At 42.2% G+C, this 8,034-nt stretch overlaps 1 protein-coding gene and 1 pseudogene across 1 annotated transcript in view; one reads left to right on the top strand and one right to left on the bottom strand.

The window, feature by feature from the left end:
• The first annotated feature begins 363 nt into the window (after positions 1-363).
• The window catches only part of DOCK9 (dedicator of cytokinesis 9), a 324,209-nt gene continuing 316,538 nt past the window's right edge, over positions 364-8,034 (top strand). Inside the window, exons 1-2 of the mRNA XM_059903279.1 lie at positions 364-383; positions 629-702. The gene's annotated coding sequence lies outside the window, so the exon portion shown is untranslated. The remainder of the gene's footprint in view (positions 384-628; positions 703-8,034) is intronic.
• Positions 431-8,034, bottom strand: part of LOC132352445 (protein enabled homolog) — a 43,623-nt pseudogene continuing 36,019 nt past the window's right edge.

The raw sequence follows: 8,034 nt of genomic DNA, 5'->3' as shown, positions 1-8,034 counted from the left end.
CATCTTATGATCTCAACCTGCGTAGGGCTGACCTCAATTATTCATGGAATATCAAATATGATAGGAAGACAAACCTGAGAGAAACATTTACAATACAATAGCATAACTTGCTAAATTCTTCATCAGCCTTCTCTGAAAAAAACTTCTCAAGCCTTTCTCCTCTTTATCTTAGTGTGGATTGTGGAAAATGTGCGATTTTTCTCTTGACATGAAAATATTTCAAGGCATGGCGATCTTGCCTGACAGGTTTAGTATTTTCTGCATGACTGATACCGGAACTCCTGTATGACTCCCTTCCATCCTGTTGTAAAGGTCAGAAAAAAGCAGCAAACTGGGAGGGAAATAGCTTATCGCCAGAGTAGTAATGTCTGAAGTCTTTCAAAGTATGTTGGTTTTTCCCTCCTTCCGACTGTTTGTCTCCATTTTCTTCTTACAGCTCACAAAATGTAGGGGGTTTGTTGTTGCTAACAGTTGTTCTTTGTAGGTTTTTTTTTTTCCTTCTCTGGATTAAAGTCCTATCTCTCCTTAGTTTGTTTCTCTGTGCAGTATTTGACTTGCTCAGTTCCTGCCTGATTGCATCATCGAGCTCATCTTTTAGCTTAGTTAATTCTTTTCTCATTTCATCTAGAATATCCTGCTTCCGCCTGGACTCCGTTCCCCTGGGCTGCGAAGAAGGTGCAGATTTTGGTCTGGAAATAACAGGTGACTTGCTACCATTCATTGTATTTGTTCTTTCCCAAGGTGTTCTTGTCGGTTCAGGTGTTCAGGTACTTGTTCAGGTTGTTCAGATTGTTCAGGTACTTGTTGAAGAGGCCTTAGAAGTTACAGGCTCTGAATCTTCATTTTTGTCCTCTTTTTGTTCTGTTTCTATTGTTGATCCCTTTTCAGCAGTTCTTCTCCTCCTGGCCAGCAGGGCACTCATTTCTTCCATTAAACTACCACCCCCTAAAGGAAGGGGTCCCTTTCCATGACCTGTATCTGTTTTAGAGAAGGCCGAATTCACACCAGTGTTATTCCCTCCGCTTGGGAAAGAGGCATCTTCCATTCGTGACACTTTCCGAAGTTTTGCTCCAGCAGTTGCAGTGGCAAGTCCAGTTAAAGGGCAGTTGTCTTCAGATGTGGATCCCAGAAAGAATCCAGATGCAGGGAGGGGAGGAGCAGGAGGTGGGGGGGGAGGAGGGGGTACTTGATTAGGAAGCGGTGGTGGGGGAGGTGGAGGCCCAAGGACGAGGATGGAAGTGGAGGGAGTGGAGGGGGTCCTGGGGGAGGAGGGAGTACGGCTGATGCCTGGGCAGGACCTGGTGGAGTGGAGAAGGGGGTGGAGGTGCAGGTGGTCCCAAGACAATGCCCTGCTGGGCTGGAGTCTCTGCCGGCTGAGAGGCGGCCTGCGAGCCTGGCTCAGAAGCGGGGGAGTCTCCCACCCAGCACAGAGTTCGGAGACGTCTCCTCAGAGGCAGGGGCAGCAGCAGCTGATATTCTTTGCTCTCGCTAGCATTCCAGCTGCTCCCTTTCTAGCTGCTCGTGTGGCTCTCTTTCTGGCCTTTCCCAGTCCAGTCTCTCCAGCCCCTCCCGCTCTTCTCTCTGTCTCTCCAGCTGCTCCTGCTTCAGTCGCTCCGTCTCCAGCCTTTCCCTTTCTAGCCTCTCCCTCGCCAGTCTCTCCCTTTCCATCCTTTCTCTCTCCAGCCTTTCCCACTCCAGCTCCTTTTGTCGTTGCTGTTCTTGTAGTTGCCTTCTTTGAATTTCCAATTCTCCTTGTGATGGGCCATTCTGAACTTGGGCTGGTAGCTGTGAATTTTGTCTAGGCAATGTTGGCCCTGTTTCCTGTGAATTCAACACTTCTAAGGCGTGCGTCACGGCACTTGCGAACACTGGCATCTTCTTTGCTGCCAAAGTTGAGACCATATACCTGTCTAGCATCCCACCATTGGTGGAAGGTCTGTGTAGCTTGATTGTACTTCAGCCCTTTAGGAACGGCACGGTTTATCACGACCTGATGTTCCTGAATCTTCCTGCTCACCACTCTGAACGTGTTGTTGCCTGTATGATGATATATACGAACTCTGCTGAACCCAGCTGAACCACCAGCTGGTACCCACTTTTTATTGGCATCGTCATAAACCATCACAGCAGCTCTTGCCTGACAGTTAATCTGTCCAATTATTATTTTAAATGTATCATGCCACTTCCTTCTGGTCTGCAGAGTTTCTGCTGAAAAATCAGCTGATAACCTTATGGGAGTTCCCTTGTATGTTATTTGTTGCTTTTCCCTTGTTGCTTTTAATATTTTCTCTTTATCTTTAATTTTTGTCATTTTGATTGCAATGTGTCACGGTGTATTCCTCTGTGGGTTTATCCTGTATGGAATTCTCCGGGCTTCCTGGACTTGGGTGATTATTTCCTTTCCCAGGTTAAGACGTTTTCCGCTATTATCTCTTCAAATATTTTCTCAGGCCCTTTCTCTCTTCTCCTTCTGGGATGCCTATAGTGTGAATGTTAGTGTGCTTAATGTTGTTCCAGAGGTCTCTTAACTGTCCTCATTTCTTTTTTGAATATAAATTTTAATTTATTTGTTTGTTTATTTATTTAGTTATGGCTGCATTTGGTCTTCATTGCTGCTTGCAGGCTTTCTCTAGTTGCGGAGAGCAGGAGCTACTCTTCATTGTGGCGTACGGGCTTCTCATTGAGGTGGCTTCTGTTGTTGCAGAGCATGGGCTCTAGGTGCGTGAGCTTCAGTAGTTGTGGCACATGGGCTCAGTAGTTGTGGCGCACAGGCTTAGTTGCTCCATGACATGTGGGATCTTCCAGGACCAGGGCTCGAACCTGTGTCCCCTGCATTGGCAGGCAGATTCTTAACCACTGTGCCACCAGGGAAGTCCTCCTCATTTCTTTTCATTCTTTTTTCTTTTTTCTGCTCCTCAGTGGTGATTTCCCCTACTCTGTCTTCCAGCTTACTGATCCATTCTGCTTCATTTACTCTACTGTTGATTCCTTCCAGTGTGTTTTTCACTTCAGTGATTGTATTTTTCAACTCTGTTTGGTTGTTCTTTATATTTTCTAACTCTTTGTTAACAAATCCTTGTAACTTATCAATCTGTGCATCCATTTTTCTCCCGAGTTCTTGGATCACCTTTACAATTGTTACTCCAAACTCTTTCTCTGGTAGATTGCCTATCTCCACATCACTTAGTTCTTCTGGGGTTTTATCTTGTTCCTTCATCTGAGACATATTCCTCTGCCACCTCATTTTGTCTAAATTTCTATAGTATTTTTATGTGCGTGGTGGGTTAATTACGTTTCTCAACTTTGGAGATGTAGCCCTCTCTAGCAGACGTCCTATGAGTCCCAGCAGTACCCTCCTCTCTCATCACCCAAGGGCCAGGGGCCAGCTGGTCCCAGAGTAGTGTCTGGCCTGTTTGCAGACAACAGGCTGCTGGATCGTAGTTTTCTTCCTTCTGGTTTCTACCCCCTGGTGGGTAAGGCTGGTCTAGAAGCTCATGTAGGCTTCTTGGCGGGAAGGGCTGATGCCAGCCCACTGGTGGGTGGAGCTGGGTCCTGGCCCTCTGGTGGGCAGGGCTGTGCCTAGGGTCCTGTCTAGAGGTGGCTGTGGGATCAGGAAGTCTTTAGGCAGCCTGTCTGCTAATGGGTGGGGCTGTTAGTGGTTTGGCCTGAAGCCTACAGGCTGTTGGGTGGGGCTGGGTCTTGGTGCTAATGACCCAAGCAAGATGTCTGCCTCAAGGATAGTTCATGAAGATGAATGCTCCTCAGTATATCTGCCACCAGCTCTTGTGACCCCAGCATGAGCCACAGCCACCCCCTGCCTCCCCAGGAGACCCTCCAAGACCAGCAGGTAGGTCTGGCCCAGCCTTCTATGAAGTTACTGCTTTTGCCCTTGGTTCCAGTGCACATGAGATTTTGTGTAATCCTTTTAAGAGCTAAGTCTCTGTTTCCCCCAGTCCTGTGGACCTCCTGCAATTAAGCCCCGCTGGACTTTAAATCCAAATGCTCGGGGGCCCCTCTTCCCGATGCCAGACCCCAGGGCTGGGAAGCCTGATATGGACCTCAGAACTCTCACTCCTGTGGGAGAGCCTCTGCCATATAATTATTCTCCAGTATGTGGGTCACCCGGGGGAGGGAGGGGGTGGTGGGGGATTTTTTTTTTTTTTACTTGTTTCAGTTTGTTCTTATTTTTATTCTTTTTAACATCTTTATTGGAGTATAATTGCTTTACAATGTTGTGTTAGTTTCTGCTGTAGAACAAAGTGAATCAGCTATACATATACATACATCCTCATATCCCCTCCCTCTTTCATCTCTCTCCCACCCTCCCTATCCCACCCCTCTAGGTGGTCACAAAGCACCAAGCTGATCTCCCTGTGCTATGCGGCTGCTTCCCACTAGCTATCTATTTTACATTTGGGAGTGTAGATATGTCAGTGCCACTCTCACTTTGTCCCAGCTTACCCTTCCCCCTCCCCGTGTCCTCAAGTCCATTCTCTATGTCTGTGTCTTTATTCCTGTCCTGCCCCTAGGTTCTTCAGAAACTTTTTTTTTTTTTTTTTTAGATTCCATATATATGTGTTAGCATACGGTATTTTTCTCTTTCTGGCTTACTTCACTCTGTATGACAGTCTCTAGGTCCATCCACCTCACTACAAATAACTCAATTTAGTTTCTTTTTATGGCTGAGTAATATTCCATTGTATATATGTGCCACATCTTCTTTATTCAGTCATCTGTTGTTGGACACATAGGTTGCCTCCATGTCCTGGCTATTGTAAATAGGGCTGCAGTGAACATTGTGGTACATGACTCTTTTTGAATTATGATTTTCTCAGGGTATGTGCCCAGTAGTGGCATTGTTGGGTCATATGGTAGTTCTATTTTTAGTTTTTTAAGGAACCTCCATAGTGTTCCCCATAGTGGCTGTATCAATTTACATTCCCACCAACAGTGCAAGAGGGTTCCCTTTTCTCCACACCCTCTCCAGCATTTATTGTTTGTAGTTTTTTGGTAATGGCCATTCTGACCAGTGTGAGGTGATACCTCATTGTAGTATTGATTTGCATTTCTCTAATGATTAGTGATGTTGAGCATCCTTTCATGTGTTTGTTGGCAATCTGTATATCTTCTTTGGAGAAATGTCTATTTAGGTCTTCTGCCCATTTTTGGATTGGATTATTTGTCTTTTTGATATTGAGCTGCATGAGCTGCTTGTATATTTTGGAGATTAATCCTTTGTCTGTTGCTTCGTTTGCAAATATTTTCTCCCATTCTGAGGGTTGTCTTTTCATCTTGTTTATGGTTTCCTTTGCTGTGCAAAATCTTTTAAATTTCATTAGGTCCCATTTGTTTATTTTTGTTTTTATTTCCATTTCTCTAGGAGGTGGGTCAAAAAGGATCTTGCTGTGATTTATGTCATAGAGTGTTCTGCCTATGCTTTCCTCTAAGAGTTTTATAGTGTCTGGCCTTACATTTAAGTCTTTAATCCATTTTGAGTTTATTTTTGTGTATGGTGTTAGGGAGTGTTCTAGTTTCATTCTTTTACATGTAGCTGTCCAGTTTTCCCAGCACCACTTATTGAAGAGGCTGTCTTTTCTCCATTGTATATTCTTGCCTCCTTTATTAAAGATAAGGTGACCATATGTGCGTGGGTTTATCTCTGGGCTTTCTATCTTGCTCCATTGATCTGTATTTCTGTTTTTGTGCCAGTACCATAGTGTCTTGATTACTGTAGCTTTGTAGTATAGTCTGAAGTCAGGGAGCCTGATTCCTCCAGCTCCGTTTTTCTTTCTCAAGATTGCTTTAGCTATTCGGGGTCTTTTGTGTTTCCATACAGATGGTGAAATTTTTTGTTCTAGTTCTGTGAAAAATGCCATTGGTAGTTTGATAGCGATTGCATTGAATCTGTAGATTGCTTTGGGTAGTACAGGCATTTTCACAATGTTGATTCTTCCCATCCAAGAACACGGTATATCTCTCCATCTGTTTGTGTCATCTTTAATTTCTTTCATCAGTGTCTTATAGTTTTCTGCATGCAGGTCTTTTGTCTCCTTAGGTAGGTTTATTCCTAGGTATTTTATTCTTTTTGTTGCAATGGTAAATGGGAGTGTTTCCTTAATTTCTCTTTCAGATTTTTCATCATTAGTATATAGGAATGCAAGAGATTTCTGTGCATTAATTTTATATCCTGCTACTTTACCAAATTCATTGATTAGCTCTAGTAGTTTTCTGGTAGCATCTTTAGGATTCTGTATGAATAGTATCATGTCATCTGCAAACAGTGACAGTTTTACTTCTTCTTTCCGATTTGGATTCCTTTTATTTCTTTTTCTTCTCTGATTGCTGTGGCTAAAACTTCTAAAACTATGTTGAGTAATAGTGGTGAGAGTGGGCAACCTTGTCTTGTTCCTGATCTTAGTGGAAATGGTTTCAGTTTTTCACCATTGAGAACGATGTTGGCTGTGGGTTTGTCATATATGGCCTTTATTATGTTGAGGTAGCTTCCCTCTATGCCTACTTTCTGGAGAGTTTTTATCATAAATGGGTGTTGAATTTTGTCGAAGATTTTTCTGCATCTATTGAGATGATCATATGGTTTTTATCCTTCAATTTGTTAATATGGTTTATCACATTGATTGATTTGCATATATTGAAGAATCCTTGCATTCCTGGGATAAATCCCACTTGATCATGGTGTATGATCCTTTTAATGTGCTGTTGGATTCTGTTTGCCAATATTTTGTTGAGGATTTTTACATCTAGGTTCATCAGTGATATTGGCCTGTAGTTTTCTTTTTTTGTGACATCATTGTCTGCTTTTGGTATCAGGGTGATGGTGGCCTCGTAGAATGAGTGTGGAAGTGTTCCTCCCTCTGCTATATTTTGGAAGAGTTTGAGAAGGATAGGTGTTAGCTCTTCTCTAAATGTTTGATAGTATTTGCCTGTGAAGCCATTTGGTCCTGGGCTTTTGTTTGTTGGAAGATTTTTAATCACAGTTTCAATTTCAGTGCTTGTGATTGGTCTGTTCATATTTTCTATTTCTTCCTGGTTCAGTCTCTGAAGGTTGTACTTTTCTAAGAATTTGTCCACTTTTTCCAGGTTGTCCATTTTATTGGCATACAGTTGCTTGTTGTAATCTCTCATGATCCTTTGTATTTCTGAAGTGTCAGTTGTTACTTCTCCTTTTTCATTTCTAATTCTGTTGATATGAGTCTTTTCCCTTTTTTTCTTGATGAGTCTGCCTAATGGTTTATCAATTCTGTTTATCTTCTCAAAGAACCAGCTTTTAGATTTATTGATCTTTGCTATTGTTTTCTTTGTTTGTATTTCATTTATTTCTGCTCTGATCTTTATGATTTCTTTCCTCCTGCTAACTTTGGGGTTTTTTTTTTTTGTTCTTCTTTCTCTAATTGCTTTAGGTTAAGGTTAGGTTGTTTATTTGAGATGTTTCTTGTTTCTTGAGGTAGGATTGTATTTCTATAAACTTCCCTCTTACAACTGCTTTTGTTGCATCCCATAGGTTTTGGGTCATTGTGTTTTCATTGTCATTTGTTTCTAGGTATTTTTTGATCTCCTCTTTGATTTCTTCAGTGATCTCTTGGTTATTTAGTAGTGTATAGTTTAGCCTCCATGTGTTTGTATTTTTTTACAGTTTTTTCCCTGTAATTTATATCTAGTCTCACAGTGCTGTGGTCGGAAAAGATACTTGATACAATTTCAGTTTTCTTAAATTTACCAAGGCTTGATTTGTGACCCAAGATATGATCTATCCTGGAGAATGTTCCATAAGCACTTGAGAAGAAAGTGTATTCTGTTGTTTTTGGATGGAATGTCCTATAAATGTCAATTAAGTCCATTTGGTATTATGTGCATTTAAAGCTTGTGTTTCCTTATTTATTTTCTGTTTGGATGATCTGTCCATTGGTGAAAATGGGGTGTTAAAGTCCCCTACTATTACTCTGTTACTATCAGTTTCCCCTTTTATGGCTGTTAGCATTTGCCTTATGTATTGAGGTGCTCCTATGTTGGGTGCAT

Source organism: Balaenoptera ricei, chromosome 18 (genome assembly GCF_028023285.1).
Source record: "Balaenoptera ricei isolate mBalRic1 chromosome 18, mBalRic1.hap2, whole genome shotgun sequence".
Classification (NCBI taxonomy): domain Eukaryota; kingdom Metazoa; phylum Chordata; class Mammalia; order Artiodactyla; family Balaenopteridae; genus Balaenoptera; species Balaenoptera ricei.
This window is presented reverse-complemented; position numbering and strand designations above follow the sequence as displayed.